Source organism: Dermacentor silvarum, chromosome 5 (assembly GCF_013339745.2).
Source record: "Dermacentor silvarum isolate Dsil-2018 chromosome 5, BIME_Dsil_1.4, whole genome shotgun sequence".
Classification (NCBI taxonomy): Eukaryota; Metazoa; Arthropoda; class Arachnida; order Ixodida; family Ixodidae; genus Dermacentor; species Dermacentor silvarum.
Window position 1 is genome coordinate 180,832,373 of NC_051158.1, and position 23,531 is coordinate 180,855,903.

The window sequence follows — 23,531 nt, forward strand, 5'->3', positions numbered from 1 at the left end:
CTTTTGAGGAACCACCTAAAGTAGCTAGTGTGCTCCTGTGTGTCACCGGCGCAACTACTTTCTGCAAAGGGTCCTTCGGAGTAACAAAAGAGGTTTCCTGCAAAGGACTTTACTTTTGCCCGTGTGTCAGGGGTATAAGCCGGCCCTTAGTCCGTTAGCCGTCCACAAACAATGTGGGCGGCCTTAGTGCAGAAAGGGTCCACGCGCAATGCCACATACCCCTGTGCACTAGGGAAGCTGAGTCTAGGCTAAGTCTACCTAAGCACGCTTGGGACTACTCAAGCTTAGTCATTCATCGATAGCCAATCAACAGCCAATCGATAATTGATAAGTAATCAATAAATTCCGGAAAATTCTGAGGATGACTTGGTAGTGTTTAGCCTAGTGCAAATATGAGGCCAATACCTTGCGATAGTCAATCAATAGTCAATCAATAGTTATTGAATAATCGATCAATAATCAATAAATTCCGGAAAATGCTAGGGATGGCTTGGTAGTGCTAAGCCTAGGCCAAAAGCCAGGACTAGCTAGGTTCCCATCAGCTCCGCTGTCTCTTCATCATTGCGCCTCCAGTGCAAGCTACGCTATTTTTCTGCTACAGAAGAATTAGCGTGCTCCGCAGGCGTGGGAATGCTCATGCCACCCGACCAAACATATGCACTACTATACAAAGGAAGCGGTGTGTAGAAGGGGCACTGGGTGTGGTTTATCCTGTCCTGTGTTCTTGCTTCTGTCCGTATATTTTTAACGCAGTTTTTCTACACCATGAATGATTCCCCTAACTTGCGGAAAGGAGTATGTTGGAAAAACGGGCAGATGTTTAAATCAGCGATTGAAAGAGCATTAGAATGTTCACAGAACTCCAAACACTGGGAACACCTTACCCTTGAAATCATATAGGCTGATAAGATACAGCGGCTGGGTGACCTTTGCATCAGCATGCAGTCCATTGCCCTCACCTAAAACGAAATCAAGTATCTGGCTGTGATGGGATAGGGGTTCATGAGATGTGTGACATTATGCAAAAGTTTTAACAGCGAAGCTGTTTAAGCCAGCCGTTAAAAGTGCGCGTTTCGCGAAACTATCATCATCAGCGTCGTCTCGAGCGTCGTCGTCGTCTTCTTCCGCAGCGGGCTCGTTGGCGCCCCTCGGTTAGCGCTCGTACTTGTGTTCGGCACGCGCTCGGGCCACTGCTACCGCGTTCGTCGTCGTCGTCTACCACAGCTGGTGGGCGGCGGTGGTGAAAAACTTTATTGAATGATGACAGAAGAGAGTTGGGGACGGCCTTAAGGGCCGTCCCCAACTTCTAGGAGGGGTCCCTAGTCTGGTGTGTGGCTTCTGCTGCAGCACGCGCTCGGGCCACTAGGGCGTGTTGATCCTCCAGGGTCAAGCAGCTGAGCAGGGCAGCTTCCCAGCTTTCTCGGGTAAGGGGGAATGGGAAGGGGTGTGGCGGGACCGCCGGGTTTGAGGGGCAGGCCCACACCATGTGGAAGGAGGCCGCGAACGGATGGACCCAGTGTGGGCAGGCCCCGGAGAATGCCGGGTAAAAGTGTTTAAGTATAGCCGGGCACAATACCGTGTTGGCTGCGTGGCCACTAATCATCCCATCGTGCAATTTCACTTCTCTTTTGTCGTCATAATGAGGAGGCAAAGCTTGCACTAGGCCACGCAAAGCTCGAGACACATCGAAGATGGCTGATCGATTGCGCCTCCTAGTAGTAGCTAGGTTGAACTTGGCTATGTCGAGGTTCAACTTGGTTGTATCTAGGTTCAACTTGGTAGCAGCTAGGTTCGGCCTTGGCTATGCCTGAGTGGAGCTTGGTTATGCCAGGTGTCTCTAAGGTTATGACGCAATCGATCGGCCAGCTTCGCCGTGTCTCGAGCTTTGCGTGGCCTAGTGCAAGCTTTGCTTTTTTTTATTACTTCTTGCTCATGTCTCAAGTATATAGTTCTGGCGAAGCTTAGGTGAAGTCAGCGCCTGTCTAGTGTTCTTTCTTCTATCCTCGTCTTTCGCGCTATGGAGACATGTCGACTTTCATATAAAGAAAAACGGTAATTCCTGCGTAAGCATTCCGGCAGTTTAACTTTACAATGCGACTTTCAAATTTTAAGATCGGTTTGCTGATAGCTTCTCTGGCTTACGATTGCTTGTCTTACGATTTTGAGTAGTTTCAAAGCATTCCTGCACGCTCAGCGTGTATATTGCTTGTGTGCATGTATGTTCTGTGCGCTAACCATACTAAACAAAGAAAAAATATAATAAAGGTGCAAGACATGGTTATAATGCTCACTGTGTTCGGTCTTTAGAAGTCTGACGACTGAACACCATAAAATTTATAATCGTGTCTTGCACTGTGTTTTTTTTTCATATTGTTTGTTTTAGCAGCATGGCTAAGGTTAGGTCCCACTCCATATATATTGGGTGCTTCCTGGAATAAAATTACTTCAGAGTCGTTCCCCTCGAGAGGCATACTGAGCCTTTATTCCCCAGAGGTAGATTCACAATGTCCGGATTGTGGCGAGTCGTACGGCTCGCTAGCGCACATGCTCTGGCAACGCTCTGCGTTAAGCGGCACCGTGTTGAGTAAAGAAGACTGGGAGGACGCTGTGCGAAGTGACGACCACTAGACCCAGTTCCGGGCCGTCCAGAGGGCTCACGAAAGGGCGGAGGCTCACGGGCTTCCCGTCCCACTAAATATGTCCCACTAAATTCAAGGTAGGACATCAGCTTATTCAAGTAGTATTGAGTAGGACCACCAGCGTCGAAAGCGCCGACGCGGCGCTCCGGAGATGGCGTGCAAACGGGGGCGACGTCGCTGGACTACAGGACAAACGATGTAGTGGGAACGGCAGACACAACCGCGTACGTGACATTACTCACTGGCAGCCCGTTTAGCGAGGAAGGATCTTTTCAGGAAGTCCCACACGAAAGGGGGAGGGGGGGGGGGGCAGAAGCACGAGGGCACCCGGGGCAAAACGTTGGTCACGGTGTCGATATTCGTAAAGGCGCTTCTGATTGTCGTGGGAAGCAGCAAGTCTACTACGGGCTATCTGCCGCGAGTAATCAGCCCAGGCAATGGTGTCGCGTGCGTATTCAATAGCAGAACTTGCAGCGAAAGAAAGAAATGTCTCCAACTGAAAATTTGGTTCACGTGCGAACAAAAGGCAAAAGGGAGAGTATCAGGCAGTTTCGTCGTAGGAGCATTTAGATGCGAATATCACGTATGGCAGTGCACGGTTCCAATTAGAGCACTGCACGGGCCAATTTTTTCAGCATGGGCCCCGCCCGGGCCCGTTTTTACGTTGGGTTGCCCGCCCGAGCCCCTCCGAAAGCTTTATGGCGAGACACGGCCCGGCCCGGGCCCGGAAATAATTTGCGTTACCCGCCCGGCCCGGCCCGCCACCCCTTTACCTTAGGCCCGAGCCCGGCCCGGCCCGACTCGAAACCGGCCAGAACCCGGTCCGAGACCGAAGAAGACCACCGAGCGGCATTAAGAAATAAAATAAAGAAAAGAATGAAAAGAATTTATTCTTAAGGCTTAATATGTCATATGCAATTATGAACACCATTTGAGCGGTCTCAACGCCAATGCCAGCGCGCAAAATAGTAGGAATGACCCTGTAGAGCAGTATCGCCAGCAGTTTCCAACGGCGCGTTCTTGATGCGGCCCAATACACTTCGATCGCAGCGCCGCCACAGTATTTTTCCACGTCGGGCGCCTCACTGCAAAGCATGCGCCGCCCCAGCCAGTCGTCCCACCTCAACCGTAATCTAGTACACTCTAGCCGAACCACAGCTATGACCGGTCTTGAGCGCAGCGCATGGATGGAGTAAATGGAGAAAGAAAGCTTCTCGTTCCTCCATGGTGCAGCGTAATGTGCTGCTGTAAGGCGGCCGGTTGAGAACATGCGTGCCATATTTCAGCCGCGTGACGAATTACCTTACCAGTCATCATTTCACCAATTCGCCTTTGAAGGATCTGGAAGTGGCGAACGCGCTTGCACCGCGGTGAAAGCATTAATTACATTGATTTAGGTAAGCAATACAAGGGCGTCCTTTGGTTTGAAGCGACTTCGGTCTTTGCAGAATTTTACATTCTGTTCAAACAGGGCAAAATACGACGGAAGAAGAAAAGGCAAGTACACAGGAGTTGCACTGCTAGCTTCCAACTGCGCCGGGGCAACATATTTTTCAGATTCGAGACGCGCGAGGATAACTCGCTGCACGTTACATGCACACCACTAGAATGTCCGAGCCCGGCCCGGGCCAGCGTCAAAATACCCGAGCCCGGCCCGGGTCCGGGTCAAAAACCACATGCCGTGCCCGAGCCTGGCCCGAGCCCGTGAAAAAACTGCCCTACCTGGCCCGACCCAGCCCGCGGGCCGGGCCGGGCTCGGGCTTTCGGGTAAGCCCCGAGCCCATGCAGTGCTCAAGTTCCAGTCACAGTAGTCAGCTAATACGTACTTTGAAATCATGCCCTTTAATGCCTGATTCAAGTAGTCGGTGATTCCGTTGGTCTGAAAATGGTATCATGTAGTGATACCATTCATCAATATATTTAGTGATCATGAAGTGATGTCGTGCTGTGTGGAGCAGCAGCGCAGCATATCGTCAATGACCTTAAACTGGAAGGTACGGCCTCGCTCAAACAACAATTGACCCAAGCCGTACCTTATGTCACGGAGGAGAAAGTCCACCACGTCTGTAGCACAGTTGGTTGCCAGCACCCTCGTGTCATTGCGTAGCATTTCGCGTAATAATAATGGCAGTAACTCCCATGTTTCCAGATGCAGGTGTATGAAAGGTTCTGAGGAGGTCCAAGCCGTCGCGGAAGATCAGCCCAAAGGGGGGGGGGGGGGGGGGGCGGAGGTGTAGATGGCCTGAGGAAACCGATGCAAGAAGCATAGATGGTTTCTTTTGGTATCGACAGTACTCGCAGGAGCTGACATAACGCCCATTTGAGCGCTCTAGGCCAGGTCAATAAAAGCGGCAATTGACGCGGTCCCTTGTGCAAGAAGCACTACTCTGGCCAGCAGTTGGGTCATCGTGAAGCTCACGAAGAACTGTGTAACGCAGGTGTGATGGTACAACCCGTAGATCAGGACCGTCAGGGTAAACGTAACACCAGAACAAGTTGATATCATTCACGGTAAACATGCACACAGAGGCGTCGCTGGGAGAGGAATCGAGGCACTGACGCTGTTCATCGGCAATATTAAGCAACTGGCTCACGCAAAAGACGCAATCGAGAGATTCAGAACGCGGAGTAACAGTCGGCCGCAGGGTAACAAGCGTAACCGGCGTAACCGAGCGAATGCAGAGCCCAACGGAGAATGAAAGAAGTCGATAGCGAAGAGATCGCTAGGAGGAAAGCGGAAGTGAAGGCTACAGTGAAAGCATGACGCGCTGCAAAATTCTTCACAAGGAGCCAAAAATAGGAGCAGCGCCCCTTAAAGCAGCGGATATATTTAGCAGACTTGGGCAAAGAGAAGCCTTCGAATTTCTGTTGTTCCAGTTGTACGCCGGTTTCGTATTCTATATGGCCAAGGATTGTAATGCGGCGGCGGCAAAAACGGCACTTTGATGAATTCAGCTGAAGTCCGGCACAGCGGAACACGCCAAGAATCGCTGAGAGGCATTCGAGGTGTGTATCAAACGCTGGCGCAAACAAAATTACGTTACCTCAACAAAAGCATGTGTACCATTTGAACCCATGAAGCGGGGAGCCCATCATTCGTTCGAATGTGGCTGGGGAATTACACAGACTGAAAGGCATTACTTTGAACGGGAAATCCTATTAGGAGTTTCAAAAGCCGTTAATTAAATCATGGGGACCTCAGTAATCTGCCCCTACCCAGACCGAAGGTCTATAGAAAAGAAGTAAGCGGCACCATACAGACATTCAAGGGCCTCATCAATTCGTGGTAAAGAGTAAGCGTCTTCGCAATGTTGTTGAGGTTTCGATACTTCACACAAAAGCGCCACGATACGCCCTTTTACAGCGAAAGCTGTATATGGCTAGGTGAAACGAAAAACTGATCGCCACATGTTTCGATAAAGGTCTCCATTGGCTGCGCCGTCAGTTACGTCGTTCTCTACGTCGCACCCAAGCGCGCGCGCCATTGGCAGCGCCGTCAGTGACGGCGTTCTCTGCGTCGTACCCAAGCACGCGCGCCAAGTCGCTAGAGCGGGCGTTGGCCCCGGTGAACGCGTTCCCGGAATTGCCACGTTGACGCTGCTCTGCCCGCAAGGCCGCTTCCTCGACTCGCCGTTGTCGCATGCGTTCGATATCTCGAGTTAGCTCAGCGTCCTGGTTAGCCGCATCCGCCCGCCATTGGCGCTTGCGTTCCATTAGAAACACAAACATGTAACCAATAATTGAGAAACGCTTAAATACAGCGTCGGGATTAACCCACTGCTAAACACCGGGGCCGCACATTTCAGCTTCGCTGGTTAACCATCTGTACGAAGTGCTTGAGTGGTTTTTTTTATGAAATTAGCGTTATTAGATGCGAAGCAGCTTATGGTCGGGGCTACGTCCCTCCCTCAGTCCGCAGTGCGGCGTCCACACCCGCACTGCGCATGCGCATCCTCCTCCCCCTCCTCTTCTTGTATGTATATGTATAGTATATGTACGCCAAGCTCCGGAAGCCGGAACCGGAAGCCGGCTTCCGGTTCCGCTTCCGTTTCCACTTCCGGTTCCGCTTCCGGTTCCATTTCCGGTTCCGGAAGCCAGCTTCCGGTTTGCGGAGAACGCTTCCGGCGTTTTGCCCGAATGATCCCCCGGTGCTTCGCCCACTCATCATCATTCATTTCGTCCTCTTATTCTCCTCCCGCGACGAAGCGATGAGTGCCACGGACAGCGCCAGCGTCAACGCCAGCGTCAACGCCAGTGTCAGCGCCGTGGACAGCGCCGCGAAGAGGGCTCGAGCCGCTGGCACGAAACGGCAGCGGCGACAGGCCGATCTGAAAACTAATGGGAACTCGAGTCGACCCCATGGCTGCTTCGCATACTACTCAGGGTTCCCATAGGAGAAGCTGGTGGAATTTTTTGCCTACTTCGGGCATTTGAGGAAGCTTGCCTATGAATCAGGAGCCATTCCACTCCATGAAAGTGTATGACCAACGAAGCCGTTTAGCACACGACACAGACATGACATAAAATTTTGAAGAGGCATCTGTTCTTCATAGGCGCGTTGCTCCTCGGGAGTCCGGACTATACATGGCCTCCCCGTTACGACGACAGAAGTGAAGTGAAATTCAAGATGGAGAACGGCAACTTGTCTTTCTGTTTTTTTTTTTTAATACACATTCGCGTGGACGACTACTGCCGTCCCGAGAAGCCGGAGAAAACTAGACACGCTTGACGTTTCGACGTGCCCGCTGCCCGGTGGAAAGTAGAGACGTGCGACGTACCCGCCAGTATGGGCGAGTGGAAGGAAAGGAAACAAGGCGCGCACGTGCTTTGAACGAAGACAAAGAGAGGGTGGTGCGAGCGTAGACGTTTTCTACGCCTGTCGCACAGCGACAAATCTTTGAGAAACCTTGAGCCATTCCACTCTGTGAAGGTGTATGACTAGCGAAGCTGTTTAGCACACGACACAGACATGACATATAATTTTGAAGAGGCATCTGTTCTTCATAGGCGCGTTGCTCCTCGGGAGTCCGGACTATACATGGCCTCCCCGTTACGACGACAGAAGTAAAGTGAAGATAAGTAGAACTTCATCTTGAAAATGGTGCCTATAGATAACTCTTCTACTCAAAGTGCATAGAATGAAGCGATTTTGCATCGAATTCGGGACCTTAGTTTTTGCTTAGATACGTGAAAATTCCACGGAAACCTAACCATAAACAGCTTCACTGTAAAAGGTGTGCCATGGAAATCCCCTACGGATGTATCTGCTTGGTGAATCCGAAATGTACCAGTGTAAAGCAGGTTCTGTTAGCCATGATGCTAGGGGCCGTGTAGGGTGCAGCAACATCGTGTTTGAGCATGGCGTCAGTAAGAAGTGTCACGTAGTAATAGTCATCTCGAACAACTAGCGAACACGACAATTTAACATACATCCAGGTTTTAGGATGGCTTGGAGGGGCGAGACAGTTAAAGGCGGAGTACAACGCTGAAACGACCCATTAGAGGGGAATTGCCAGAAATAAAATCATGTCCCAGCATGACGTCGTGAGCGCACAGCGCCAGGGCTGTAAGAATGCCAACCGCGTGGTTACCAGCTACGGTAACCCGAGCTGTGCACATCCCCATGACAGTGGCCGCCTCACCGTCAGCGATTGCCCATGCAGGAGTGTCCATGCTGCAGACAGTAGAGAAGACGCCAAGGGTCCCAAACTCCTGGCAAACAAATGCCTCGATCAACGAAACAGCCGACGTTGAGGTATCGGATTGCGTGGGTTTATAACAAGCGGGATATGCCGCCTCGAAATCTCGGCGGACGTTCCGCGTCACGTCGCCTGATGAGGATGGTTTACAAGGAGTTGCCTCGCAGAACGACGTTGCAGTGGTGTTCGGAAACGCTCGAATTCAGGCGCGATGCGCCGACTTTTTGCTTGCTCTAGTCGACGGCATTCGTTGATCTCATTATCAACGGTCTTCACGTTGGTAAAGACGACCACATTGAACGCGTCGTCCACGATGTCCTTCAAACTGTGAGTCAGCTTGTCAACCTCTGACATCTTCTCGTCAACTTGTAGACAGAAGGCCAGCACGTCCTATGTGTACGAAATGTAAGGCTTAGTTGACGTCCGGGTACGTACCAGCAGTTGTTTCTTGGCGGCTAGCTGTCGACCAAACCGGTTGCCGTAAAGGTCGTGGAGCTGCTGGGACTTGAACGTGTCTCAGGCGGTGTGACCGTAATCGTGGGTCGGAAAGCAGAAGCGAGGAGTTCCGCCGAGGTAAAATATGACCTGCTGATTGTATGGCGCAGACGGAACTACCACAAAAACGGACATGACGACCTGTGTCGTCGTGTCTTTCTTTTTTTTTTGTAGTAGTTCCGTCTGGTGGCGCCAGGGTCACCGCCAGCTGCGCATGCGAACTAGGTGGTGGTCGCATGCGTAGCTGGCGATGACCCTGGCGCCACCAGACGGAACTACTACAAAAAAAAGAAAGACACGACGACACAGGTCGTCATGTCCGTTTTAACACGAAAGTGTTTTATGCCGGGGTCCACCAAGACTTCACTGACGTATTTCCGTCACGGAAATACGTCAGCTTACAATGTACACGAACATAATACAAAGAAAGAAACCAGAAGAAAAAGTTCCACAAACATGCAAAATTTGGAAACCGAACCCACGACCTCTCGGTCCGCGACGATAGATCGCCGAGCGTTTAACCCATTGCGCCACAAACGCATTTGCAGAGAGCTACACAGACGCGCCTTATATATCTAACACTCCTCCGTGTACCCGCGCTCTTGCTCGGGGCGGTGCCGCCGCCTACGAGCAGAAAAGAGAAGTACAGCATTATGACACTAACGCGCACCGACAGTGAACGCTTCGGTGGTCTCAGCACTACGACGCCTCGATGCCAGCATTCGAAGGGACGCTGTCATCAAGAAGCACTACCAACGCCACCTAGGTGGCGTTCACCGTACTCAGCACAGCGGAGCGTGGCCTCCGCAATTAGCTCTGAAAATGTTTCTGAAGTTGATCGCGGAGGCTGCAATTACGACGCGCTGTACGCGCTGATTTGACTCGGTGACGATTCAGTTACGTGCTTTGTCTTGCGCGTTGTATTAGTGTGTCAGTTACGTGCTTCGTCTTTCGCGTTGTGCTAGCGTGTGCAGCGTAGTGCAGCTTCCATATGCACGACGGTTGCTCATGGTCATCGACGTTGGTAGTCGTGATGGAGGAGACGTGCCACCAGGCGTCAGCGTGGGTGCATCAACGCCTAAGGGCGCTTTAGCCACAAAACACCAATAGACATTATATATCAATGTGCAATAAACATTACACTACTTCTGTGAAGACACGTTTCACTTTCGTGTTCTATACTGATTCCTATATAAGAGGGATCAACCACATTTTTTGAGACATGTCACCGCCAGCACGTGGTCGCATGCGTAGCTAACGGTAACTTTTCACCTGGCGTGGCGGCACACTCGAGGTGGCGTCCTCTGCGAAGCTCCGTCGTCAGAAGAGGTACCCCACACCTCCAACATAAAAATCTTGCGTGGAAGCACAGTAGGGGAACTAGTTACAGGGTGTATTTACAAGGGTCGTATTCCATGTTGACACTTTACAAGGAAGCCTTGGTTTGGTTTGGTTTGGTGCCTATGGAAATAGCACAACCCACTGCGGGGGATTGACCATGAAGCGGACGGCAGTAGGAAGAAAAATGAAGGATACTTAAAGCCAGCCAACATAAACCAAGGGACGTCGTCTTCATCAGATCACGCAGTGGCCGCGTATGGTTATGTCCCACTAAATCCAACGGTCGACATCATTTTCCTCGAATACCACTAAGCAATATAGTTCCTTTATTGCGGCATTTATCTTTCGAAAGGCCTGTACAATTAATTGGTCAGTGCACTCTGTGTAAGATCACATTGTTTGGTCGAGCTGCCTTGTGTTTGTAAACTTTACGGCTCTTTAAGGTAATTGCTATAAATATGAAGCAATATCGGGGGAATTGTAGTGACTGAAAGATGGGCTATATAAGCAAAGTACTTGTACATTTTCTTTCTTTTCTTTAGGGTATAGAAGTGGTGTTTATTACAATTACATTGAACGTGTCTTGAAGAATATTTTATTGCGATAGCAATTATATGGACACTCCAAAGTAGATTTCTGCCGTCGGCGTCGCCGTCGCCGTCGCCGTGAGGTTCCGCATGACGTCAATAGAGATGAAATCGTCGCCGCGCGCCGCCGAACGCTGTATGTGCGAGTGAAAGGGCGCAAGGGACGCGCGCTTTCACGGGGACTGAACGCACGGCGGAGAACAAACGCGCGTTCTGCGCCGTGCTCCCTTAAGGGGTGCAGAAGTAGGCGTCTCTTTCCTCCTTTACAATCACCTATATGTAGAGCAAACGCGCCTTCTTCCGACGCGTGAAAGGCCGTGGGGGGGAAGGGAGGCGACGTTTAGCTGCGGCACCAAGTGCCTATTTATATCAGAGGCTCCGGCAACAGTCACCAATGCCGCACGCATTTTGTGCGAACGCGGGCAAAACGCCGACGGCGTCGACAACAGATCTGCGTGTTTCCGGTGCTGCTGCATGTCCAAGTTTATACAGCTGATAAACCTACTATCATTACTCCGTATAGCTCTCTACAAATTTGCTATCGCAATTGATGCTTCGCCTTTCAGGTGAAACTGCGACAACTTTTTTAATTTAGCACTTTCAAGACCATGGATTGCTTTCATAAATGGAAAGAAGTACAGGCTACGTGCGCCTGCGCTTCTACTTGCTTCGTATGAATATATACAGGGTGTTTCAGCGAACACTTTTAAAAATTCTTAAAGGTTGCCTGTGGCAGAGAGAGAGAAAAAAGGTAAAGGAAAGACAGGAAGGTTAACCAGACTTTATCTCCGGTTGGCTACCCTGTACTGGGGGAGGGGTAAAGGGATTCGACAGGAGAGAGAGAGAAAAAATAAGTACAAAAAAAGGCCTGTGGCAGATAGCACAATTTTTGTTCATAAGCTGGTGTACTCGAACAGGCGGACATTACTTGAACAATAAATTGATATCCATAATCGAATAATTACCAAAAATTCACTAATTAAGTTTCTAACTAATTACCTGATGGCCCATATTGTAATTTACAAAATGTAGCCATGGAGTTCGCAAGGCGGATCCACTTGGAATGAATTCTCGCGATGACACCAGTTTCGAGATATTAATTCCCGAACTTTGCGGAGAAATGCATTGGCGTTCCAGTTAGTTTCTTAACAAAACGTCGCTTTACGCATTGAAGCACAAAATTAACTGGAACGCCAGTGCATTTCTCCGCAAAGTTTGGGAATTGATATCTCGAAACTGCTGTCATCCCGAGAATTAATTCCAAATGCATCCGCGTTGTGAATTCCACGGCTACAATTTGTAAATTGCAATGTCGGCCATCAGGTAATTAGTTAAAAAGCTAATTAGTGAATTTTTGTTGATTAGTCGATTATGCATTTCAATTTTTTTTGCAATTAATGTCCGCCTCTTCGAGTAGACCAGCTCATTATCTAGAATTGGGCTATCTTCCACAGGCAACCTTAAATAAATTTTGAAAGTGTTCGCTGAAACACCCTTTATATATATATATATATATATATATATATATATATATATATATTGTGATTGTCCTCGAAGGCCTGAGAAGAGGCGGGGAGGACTGGTCGTGGTCGCACCACCCATAGTGGTCAGCGGAACATCCTTGGAGGGAATATCCTCAACTTCGGCGGCAAGTTCCAATGATGAGCGGCAGGATAATCGTCGGCAAGACCTGCGACCAGCGCGAAACTGCCAGTGCCGCCCGCCAGAGAAGCTGGTTGCAGCCTGGACGGCTCACCAACGACGACTCAACAGGTTACCTTCATTTTAAGTGGCGTGTTTGCAAGCCATGACGGAAACTTGCAGCGTGGCCGAGTGTGAAGATTAAAACATGCACTTGGGCTCGGGCGCTCGTACACCGGGCGCCAGGGGGCGAACGAGGGGAAGACGATGACGAAAGAGAGAATAGAACAGCCGGCCCAGGAACGGGTGCCGTGTATTTGTGTCTCTCTTCTTTACAATATATATATATATATATATATATATATATATATATAAGACCAACGTGGATGAGTTTAAAAATTAAAGTTGAGCTTTCCCGCAAACATGTTACCGTTGAAAGATGGCCGGGTGATCGGTGCCGTGAGCGTCAGTATTGCAGTGACATCGTGTGACGATCCGTTTATCTACAACGCAATGGCCAAAAGTTTCTGCCGCATCAGTGTTATCGTTGGAAAAAATAATAAAGGTACTGCTCGTGCTGATGCGGCTATGAATGCTTTACACCATCGGTTATATAGAATATGTAAGTCACTGCAGCAATGGCTTGGCGTGTTTTCTGGTTAGACTAAGTGCTACGAGATGTCTCTACCGGCGTTGTTGCTGCCACACAAATTTCCGGTAACGCGGTATTCCACAAATGTTCATACTTTTGCGGACATTTCTACCAAACGTCACCAAGCGCAAGAAGTACAGGCTGCCACTCCAGTCGAGCGGAAGTCGCCTCGAGGGCATGATTTGTTCAGCTCACCGCATGACATCCAAGTAGGTACGGGCACTGAAAGATGTTGCCTGTCCAGAAGGAGTTCAATTAAATGAAGCTATCCTCTACTCGCTTATTTTTTGTTCCGCTTTCGTGCTCCCCACCCGGTAAGGTCAAAGGGGCCGCTCCTGCGGCACACGCTCAGTTCGGCTAAACGGGGCCTGAGTGGAGGAAAGCTAACATTCAAGCAGATTGCTTTCTGCGTTGCGGTATTTGTCTTCTTCAGGCTCACTCCTTGCTCCGACCGAACGTCAACAGTCGTCTGCAAGGAAACGCTGAAAATATGAAAATGGAACGACTTTATAGACTGATATATATGTGGCTGGTAATGATGTTTTTTTCTCCGTTATATTTTCGTGTTGGTTTACCAAAGTTTCTCTACGACTGCTTTAAACTTTCTCAACGTTTTCAAAGGCTCTGAAGGCTTTCGACTTTTACTAGTGTACATATATCCTCATCCGAAGACACTTTTTTGTGGCTTTTATAAATCATTACGTACCAATTACAGTGCTCAGTGAAGCACAGAAAGAGAACAGAGAGACAAAAACATATCAGTCATCTCATCAAACCACGCGACGAGCGTCAGAGCGCATTGTCTCGTTCGTTTTATTGCTTTAGCAAATATGCGTACGCTTGAGGAGCGTTTGGGCCTTTGCTTTGGCGCTGTCGTGCTGTCACACCATCGAAGGCCATGCGCGGCCCGCCCGTGGAGCATTAGAATGTCGCCAGAGAGGCGCACTGCATTCGGCTGCAAAAGCGACGAAGCCCCGTCGCGCTCCGCTCGATCGGATCTGTCGGCGTAACGGCATCGCATTGGATGCCGCTGCGGTCATGAGCGCTGCTCGCACGCAAATGGACGTTGCTGTTGAGCAGCTGTGTCTATACCACTCCGTGCATCATACAAAGGTCTCAGCGGCAAAGACACTGAACTTCAAGGTAAATATATGTAATGCTTTCGTTGTGCGCTGACAAATGCCCACGGCTTTCCTTCAATCTCATTTCGTGCACAACCGAGGTACGATGACGCTGGCGCTGTTCCTCATCCCACCAGCTTTCTGAGATGCCTTCAGGGCAACGCAAAACATGGCTATCGATTTCGATACTTCGCATTCGAGCACGGTTTCTCTTTTATGAAGCAGCACTTATTTCCGCGGTCGTTATTATTCTTGCAGCTTATTTGGTGCTATTGTGTTCCGACCGCTCATCGTGTATTCACTCCTTTTAGCGCGAACACAACCAGATTCTATCCTACTTACTGTATTCTTCCTGCTGGTTCTAAGCTACGCAACATTACTTTTTCTGTCACTTTGTACTAATATTTTACTATAGCAGACACAGGAGTAATTATGTGTTTTTTTACTTTCCGTTTCCTCCTATAGCCCCTGTCCCAATATTAATTCAAACGCTTAAACAAAAATTACTTTTCCCCTATATGTTGCTTAGTTTTCATATCTTAACTTGGTGCAAATCCCTTTTTTTACATTCGTTGTTACCCTCAACTCAATTTCAGACACTTTTCAAATCTGCTGATCAGCGAAGTTTATCACATTCCTTACTTTTCGTGAGCATTGTCGAGTTATTGATTATGACTTATGAATGCTCGCCCAGCGTACTCAGTACATATTCATTCTTGTCCAACTTTAATTCTCGTCCAACGTCACTATTTTCAAGTTTCCGTCATATTATAATTTTAGAATGTACATTTTTACTTATGCCAGGGTAAATTATAACGCGATTAGAATTTACCGTAATATTTGTGCGGCCCTCTTTAAGTACATACGAGTATACGTTGTCCTCGTTTCAACTCCTTGTATTAGGTTTATTCCATGTAAGTTTGCAATCCCCGCATTTCTGGTGGAAGTTGCAACTATTTTTGAGCTGCGGAGCTACTCAAGCAAGAAGGTTAGCTTAGGAGCTCTTATCTCAAAACAGGGGAATGGAAAAATCCTTTTACATGACATCCACTGGGCCGAGTTTGGCGAGATTTAGTGCATTAAAAAACAATTTTAGAAACTAGTGGATATAGGTTGCGGATATTTTGTGTAAGCCATGATTGTTCTTAGAGAAAGTGTTAAACGTTACAAAATGGAAAAAAAAAGAAATTGTACTCTGTAAAACAGTAACGTATAACAACATGACAATTATCTTAAGTGATATCTATTCATATATCTAAAGGGGACAAAATATTACTATAGACGTATCATAAGTATTAAGCACCGATTTTAAATGCATCAAAATTTGTTAGTACCATTTTTTCAAAATGTCTTCAACACTGAAACTTTTCCGCAAGCTGTAAACTCATAGGGTGTATGAAATGTGTCACCTTTACATGTTCCAAAAGATGCAACTGGAGTAACCAACAAAAGATTAGCTTTCAATTGGTTCAGTTAGCTCATGCAGGTGGTGATCGCAATGCTTTGTGAATACCGTCGTGTTGTGGAAAGAATGGACTCAGCCGCACTGGAGACATTAGAGGGTTTTAAATGGCGTATAACCAAACGTAAGCGCATTACGTACGCTAATAGCGTGGTCTAACATGGTCGCACTCATGGCTCCCACTTCAGTGTGAATTGACGTGAAGGCTACGCTGTCGCTCTCGTTGATCGCCAGGTATGAAAATGAGCTTCGCTTAATTTATGAGTTCAGAGCACATCAAATTTCCGGGAACTTTCAGTAAATCTAGCGTTCGTAGGCCTAACAGGGCGCGTCCACATTGACAAGAACGTTCCTCCTGGATTGTCTTAGCTTGGATACGTATGCCACAATGCACCTGACGGCGCGTAACTTCTAAAGTCGGCACAACTGCCATGAGCCAATAAAGGAAGAAAGAAGGGAGAAGAAAAAATAGAAGATAACAAGAGAACAAGAAAGTCCGTGGCAGAAATAAAGATAAAAGACGTTAGAGAAGAAGAGGGTCCGAATAAAAACTGTCAGCCCTTCCACTGGCGTGGAGATGGAAGAACAGCGAAGCTGTACTATGGTGGGAATTATGCATTTCCAATTATGACTATTAGGATGTGATGACGTAATTGGTTATTTTAACTAATAAAGAATCAGAAATATATATGATCCGGTGGTTTTAATTTATTTAGTGACCACAGGGACCATGGCCTTATGGTCGCTACGGTACACCGCCATAGGGTGTACGGCAAAAGTTGGCACGTTCTTCATAAACACGTCACCAACGCCGCGCGCGTTCGGTGTGAACGCGGGCAAAACGCCGCCGCCGTCGACAACAGTTGTGCGCGTTGTTTGTGTGACCGCATACAACTAAAGCCCCTATATATATATGATAAGTGGTTCTTGAGGGAAAGGGAAAGGTTGACGCTATCTTCTGCAGCCCTTGAGGGAGCACGGCTCAGCGCCAACGGGGAGGGGTAAGTGGGAGCGAAAGAAGGGATAGAGTGGAGTCGCCATGGCTGGGCGAAGCAAAACCGGCAGGCATAGGCGGCACGTATCAGGCCGAGATGGAAGGCCTTGGTGTGCTGCAGAGTCTGCAGGGGTGTTGTGCCAGGCCGGTCAGGCCCGGGGTGGGGTGGGAGGCCGTGAGGCCTTCCCGCTTGTAGAAATGTCCTTAGAGGCGTGCGGAGAGCCCTGGCGAGTCAAGGAACTCCACGACGCCTCGAAGTGCAGAAAGGTGGTGTCGGCCGGGGAAGAGGAGATCTTCCTCCTTGCCAGAGGGGAGGCCCAGGCGGCGGAACTCCTGCAGGAGTGGGCCCCGCTGCTCTCGGAGGTACGCCGGGCAGGCCAGCAGGAGATATATAAAAGTAGCGCCATCCACTTACCTCCTCCTCTGTTCCACAATCGCGCTCGGCGCGATAAGCGCGATCGAGGCGCGATATCGACAGTGGCGCCGCCTGCGTCGGGCCTGCCGGGACAGACGACAGCTAACGCGCTACCACAGGAAATCCGAGGAAAACTTCGATCGCGCACTGCGGAGAAGTTTTTGAGGCGCGATTTTGCTTCGTCAGTCAGTAACTGGTCTTAATAATGCCGTTTTGGAAGTAGCAACGCGATGATGCGAGACGGCGCAAATATCAAGTGTGCAGCAAGCGTTTGCGCACGCCGGATGGTAAACAAAAAACGCCTTTTGCCCTCGCCTTGTCGGTTGCGGCAACTTAAGGCGCAGCAGCATGCTATCACAACGAAGTTCTTGTCCCTAACACGTTTGATCCGTTTGTGCGTACAGCAATGGCAGTCGGAGCGCGCTGGAAAGAAAAAAAATATACAAAAGCGCGACGCGTGCTTCCACGTGACATGGATTGGCCAATGGAGTAGTAGTAGAGGTTCGGGGTGGGAAAAGATGCATATTTCTGCAGCCCTTATAGGGAGCACGGCTCAGCATCTGAGGGGAGGGGAATGGGGGGGGAGAAAGAAGGAAATAGTGGGAGAAGGGTGGAAGGGACAGGGCAGTCGTCCTCGTCTCGGGCAGGGTGTCCCTACAGCCGGTCAGCCAGCATAGTGTCCGCAAGGTAGCCGAGGACCACCTTGAACACTTGGCTGGGATTGCGGGCTGGATGCAGCAGGTCCGTGCTGGTACCAGAAGGTAGGCCCATGCGGCGGAGTTGAGCCACCATGGTGTTGCGGTGTTGGTCGAGTGCGGGGCAGGAACATAGGAGGTGCTCCAGTGTTTCGTCTGCCCCGCACATAGAGCAGGCTGGGGAGTCTGCTCTTCTCAGGCGGAAGCTTCGGGCGGCTGTCCAGCAGCAGCCAATCCGAAGGCGTAGTAGGAGGGATCTCTCCCTTCTGGTCAGTCCCCTGTCAGGCAGCCGTGTCGGAGGGCTCCGCCTTGCCACGCGTGCGTCGGGGTGGCAGCTCAGCAGCAGTCGTTGCAAGGTGCTCCTGGAGTAGTCCGATGACACGACCGCCTGGCTGGGTGCCGTGTCCGTGCCGTGAGGAGATGGAGCTGCAGACTCCCGCCCAGCTCTGCCGACGGCGCTGGTTGGCGTGACGTCTGCATACAGCATCCAGCCTCCGGTAGGTGGTCCAGTCTCCCTGGTCAGCCGTGCGTATAGCCCGGCGTTCTGCCCTCCTCCTTGCGGCCCAGAGGTTCAACTGCCGAAGGTCAGGGACAGGACGTCCTGGCTGCATTCGTGACACTACGGTGGCGGCCGTGGCACTGTTCTTTATGTGGCTGAAGAAATCGCCATCCGCAGGATCGCCGGCGCAGTGTCTCCTGAAGCGGGCCCAGTTCACCGTGGAGCAGACCCTGCTCCGGGGGGCCCGACCCCCGTCATGGCAGAGGATGACAGGGAAGTGGTCGGACCCCGATGTGTCAGGGCAGACTGTCCAGGTGTACGCACAGCGTTCAGTCGCAAGACTGAGGTCTATGGCCGTGCGCACACCTCGGCGAACGTAGGTTGCCTCTCCGCTGTTGAGGATCAGCAGGCCTGCGCGAAGGCTGATGTCCGCGATGGCACGGCCACGGGTGCAGCAGCGTCGTCCTCCCCAGGCTGTGTGGTGGGCATTGACGTCTCCACACAGGAGGGAATCTTTCCCCAGGCGGCTTGCCAGCTGCAGGAGGCTGGTGGCATCCCAGGCGAGGCGGGGGCGGATGTATATGCTGGCCACGGTCGTGTCGCACGAGCCTATGCGAACAGTGACCGCGCAGCACTCCATCGCGCCCCCGGCCAGGTCGTCCACAGGAACTGCAGCATGGGGGATGCTCGTGCGCACGAACACGGCGCATCGGGCCGCTCCCTGGTCGTGGCCGACCGTCCGGCAGGGTGCCTCAGTGCATGTGTCGAGAGTGCAGGAAGTGGTGCTCAGGTGTTCCACGTAGCCTGGTAAGCGTAGGGTTCCTGCCGTCACGTACACCTCCTGCAGTGCGAGCACGTCGTACTCCTCCTGGAGGAGATGTAAGCACAGCTCCGCCTGCCGCCGCCGCAGTGAATTCGCGTTCCACTGCAGCACCCGTGGACGTCGACTGCTTCCTCGGTCTCTAGCCATGATTGTCCTTGTTTCCCTGCAGTCCCCCTGCCTGGAGGCAGAGGGATTTCAGCGGGCTGCCCGCTGGGAGGAGCTCGCCCACCGCTCGGAGGGTGAGCTGCAGGGAGGCAATGATGGCGTCCCTGGGGTCAGCAGCAGGAGTCGCCGGGGGCCGGGTCGCCTTGGCTGCTGGTTGGGCAGGGAGAGCGGTTGGCTGCCCGTCGGGGGCCGCGGAAGACTGGGGTGCCTGGGAGGCTGGTTTCCGGTGGCCAGCAGCAACTAGGGCGTAAGTGCTGACTGGTTTAGCCGCAGGGTTGCCCTCTCGGACCATTGTCCGGACTGCATGTCTGGACAGTGGCACTGAGGAGGTAGCCAGGATGGTGGCCACCTTGCGTTCCTCCTGCCATCTGGGGCAGGCAGGAGTACAGGCAGGGTGGTTTCCTCCGCAGTTGGTGCAGCGAGCTTGGCTGCTGCAGGGTTCTGTAGCCGGGTGCGTGCGGCTGCAGTTCCTGCAGCTGTTGGGCCATCTGCACGTGGCTGCTACGTGGCCAAGGCGTCCGCACTGCTTGCACTGGAGTGGGCGAGGGCGGGCTGGCCGCACGGTGAAGCAGCGGCAGTTGTGTCTGCAGGCCCCTCTGTACTGGTAGCCGCGGCCGGGACTGGTTCGGTAGCAGCAGGGGTGGAAGGAGGTGTCAGAGGCTTCCGCTTTGAGTCAGAGTGGGCGCCGGGGCCCCTTGACTGCTTGGGAAGTTCCTCCTCATCCTCGCTGTCTCGGCCGCGCTTCCGGGCGGTTGTCTCATCCATTTCCTCCTCATCGGAGGTCACGGGGAGCTCTACCATGGTTGGCTCCACGGTATCCGAGGGCTGCAGTGCCGCGGGAGATTGTGTAACCACAGGGAGATCGTCTCCGACCTCTCCCGAAGGAGCCGCAGCGTCGGCGGCATGCTTTGCGATCCACTGGTCGACGATTTCCGCAGCCCTTGCCGGGGCGTCGTAGCGTAGCTGAAGCCCCAGGCCCAAGGACTGCAGTATAGGCGCCGTCGCACTAGCCGAGCGTCGGTGCCCCTTGCGGGGAGCTCGGGCGGAGGGGGCCACGAAGTTCTCCATGGCGCGTGGGTACTTGCGGGCACAGGGACGGGCTATCGCTCGCCGCACAGACACTGCACAAGCACGCGCACGTGGGGGAGGCTGGCGCTCACGTGAAGCTCAAAAAAAAAACGTGGGCAGCACAGGATGGAAGCGCGGTGTGCACCCGCGAAGCGCAAACACGTGGCGCACGAAGCGCCCGCACATGAGGGACACCTGGCACGCGTGAACGAAAAATAAAAGAAAAACACTCGGGCGCATACGGGTCCAGCAGGCTGGGATTCGCCACACAAGCAGAGAATGCCAAGCACAAGCTTGGAGATGGGGGGCCGTGGTCCTTGGTCCCGTGCAAGCCATGCACGGCACGTCGGGGACGTCGGGAAGCACGCGGTTCGTGCCGCACTCGCCGGAGCGAAGAGCACACACGTCCGCGCAGGTGGAGAAGTTGGACTCGACTCGGCCAATGGAGGAGCGGAGGAGGCTGGGGCGACAGGAGGCGGCGAGGAGGAAACGCCGGGGTTAGCGCGGTGGCGGCAAGATCTAAGAATGGCGCTACTTTTTATATATAGGGGCTTTACACACAACCGCTGTCAAAACTCTGGCCACGTGATGAACGGCTAAACGCCGTTGTCGACACTGTTATAGGGGAGAGGCGGGCGAGAGGCCAGAGAGAGTCGCTGGCAGAGGCCGGCAGGGCTGCGCGCAAGCGCCGCAGTGGGAGAGCGGGCACGCACACGCACAGTCTAGGGCAACGTTTATAGATACTCACATCTATAAACGTTGGTCTAGCCTGCCTCGATGCTCATCTCGCCCACCGCTCCTCTTCCACTGGAAACTCGCGTTTGCTCTCCACCTTGCGTTCGCTCGCCGCGAAAGCGCGCGTCCCTCGCTCGCTTTCACTCGCACATACAGCATACGGCCAATGATAGTTTTATTGCGATAGCAATTATATGGACACTCCAAAGCAGATTTCTGCCGTCGGCGTCGCCGCCGCCGTCGCCTCGCCGCGCGCCGCCGAACGCTGTATGTGTGAGTGAAAGGGCGCGAGGGACGCGTGCTTTCACGGGGAGTGAACGCAAGGCGGAGAACAAACGCGCGTTCTGCGCCGTGCTCCCTTAAAGGCTGCAGAATTAAGCGTCTCTTTCCTCCTTTACAATCACCATATATGTAGAGCAAACGCGACTTCTTCAGACACGCGGAAGGCCGTGGGGAGGGGGGGGGATGGAGGCGACGTTTAGCTGCGGCACAAAATGCCTATTTATATAAAAACGTTGCGAGGCGAGAAGGTGGTAAAGACTTCCGACGCTGCTCGACGAGTGTCCCGTTCTGTTCTCGTCGAAAACCTCCGAGCCGCCCCCAGAGGCTTCTGCAAGAGTCACCAACGCCGCGCGCGTTTTGTGCGAACGCGGGCAAAACGCCGACGGCGTCGACAACAGTTCTGTGTGTTGCACAACTTTTTTACGAGCCGTCTAATTGCTGTAGCTTTAGTCTTCGCGTTTTTTTTTAAAGAAAGAAGCACAGCGATCAGGCGCACATGCTTGCTTTTCTTACTGTGTTTCACGAAATCTGTCATGCTCATTGCAGGTAAATTTTGCTTTTCAGGTAAGTGAAACTAGCGTACGTGCAAGGAATCATGTATTACATGTGGCTATTTCATGCTGGGGTGATATTCGCGGATTGCTGTTGACATATATGTTGATCCCTTCTGCTACCAAGTTCGAGCATTTGATTTGTGACGTGCAGGATTAGTAGACGGTGTACACGCGCTCTCTCACGCGTCGGGCCTTTAATTAGCAGACGGTCTCGCGAGCTTTGAGGATGTAGGCGGGTGCTTTCTGTATGAACAGTGACGTGGCACGACCATGATTTCGGAGTCTCTCCACAGCAATTTTGGGGCCAATAAATATATTTCACCACCACCACGATTTTTCTTACGTCCGTGTGGGAATTCCACTTAAATTTCTCAGGCAATGAGCTGGCTAGCGCGATCTACGTAATAAACTGCGCTTTGCGAAAACGTTCTACGCGCCCAGGCTACGATTACACTGTGCTAGCTTCATGGTTGCGTCGGCGACGCGTACGCCTCTGCGACTGCACCATTGCGGAGGCCGAGCTAATAAAAACGCTGGGTAGGGGGCTATCTACGAGTAGCAAAGAGCAGACGACAGCAGCCAGGAGAGTGACTTCCGGTCGCGATCCTTCGACCGAAATCTCGGACAGTCCCCGACAGCTGAATCACGTGACTGTGACGCGCTCTTTTGTCAGGGCTAGTCAGACCGGAAGCCGCGGACGGTTTGCGGACAGTCCGGGATTGCATAATCGAAGAGGTCCAATATGAAAGTAGAAGAAGCGCAAAAGTGCACGCGCAGCTGCGTGGCCAATGGGAGAAGGGGCACGTAAACGAAGAGAGCAGCCCAGCTACGCTCTGGAACGAAGGCAGGTAGAAGGAGGAGGTACAGGACGTATGCATCGCGGAGGCGGCGACAACAGTGTTCTTCAGCTGCCGCGGCCACGACCCGCGAGCTGAGCGAACGCCCCACCGGAAGCCGCAGCTACAGGCTGACGGGCCGCTTCCCCGATCCCTGGCGGCTACGATCCGCAGGCTTGCGGAGTTGACCGGGAGATCCAGGCGCCTAGGTCACCCCACCTTCCTGACTCCTTGACCAGCTCAACCGTAGGCCGAACGTGGGACTCAGCGACGCTGACTCTACGACACATCAGCGGGCCCAACAACGTGTCGCCGGAAACAGCGACGACGACGTGACGTGGCCACGTCGATGGACTTTATGTAAATATTTTGAACTTCATAATACGTCGTGTGCAAGAACTTCAGACAATATTTTCAATTGACCAGCTTTGTATATAGTTTGTCGTATGCTAGGGTTTTGCTATTGGGTTGGAAACGCGTGCTTTCTTGATATATGTATTTTTCTTATGCTCAAGCCCCATAAAGGCTTTTCCTAACTCAAACGTTCCTTGCGTCGTGTTTACCACCCTGAGACCGGGACAACAACCCACCACCCTTTTTCAAAGGTGACGCTCATATCATCTATCCCTCCTTCCATCCATCTTAACCTCACGTTCACGTTCCCGTACGTTAAACTAAATGTCTTGAAGGGACGTGCATTCTAACGTAATGCGAAGGTGCGTGCGTTTATTTTATGTAATCGACAAATGCTATTCTAAACCTTCCAATGACCCGACTAGTGAAAACTCCGAACACTTTTTAAGGAAGTCGCATATTCACGTCACCCAA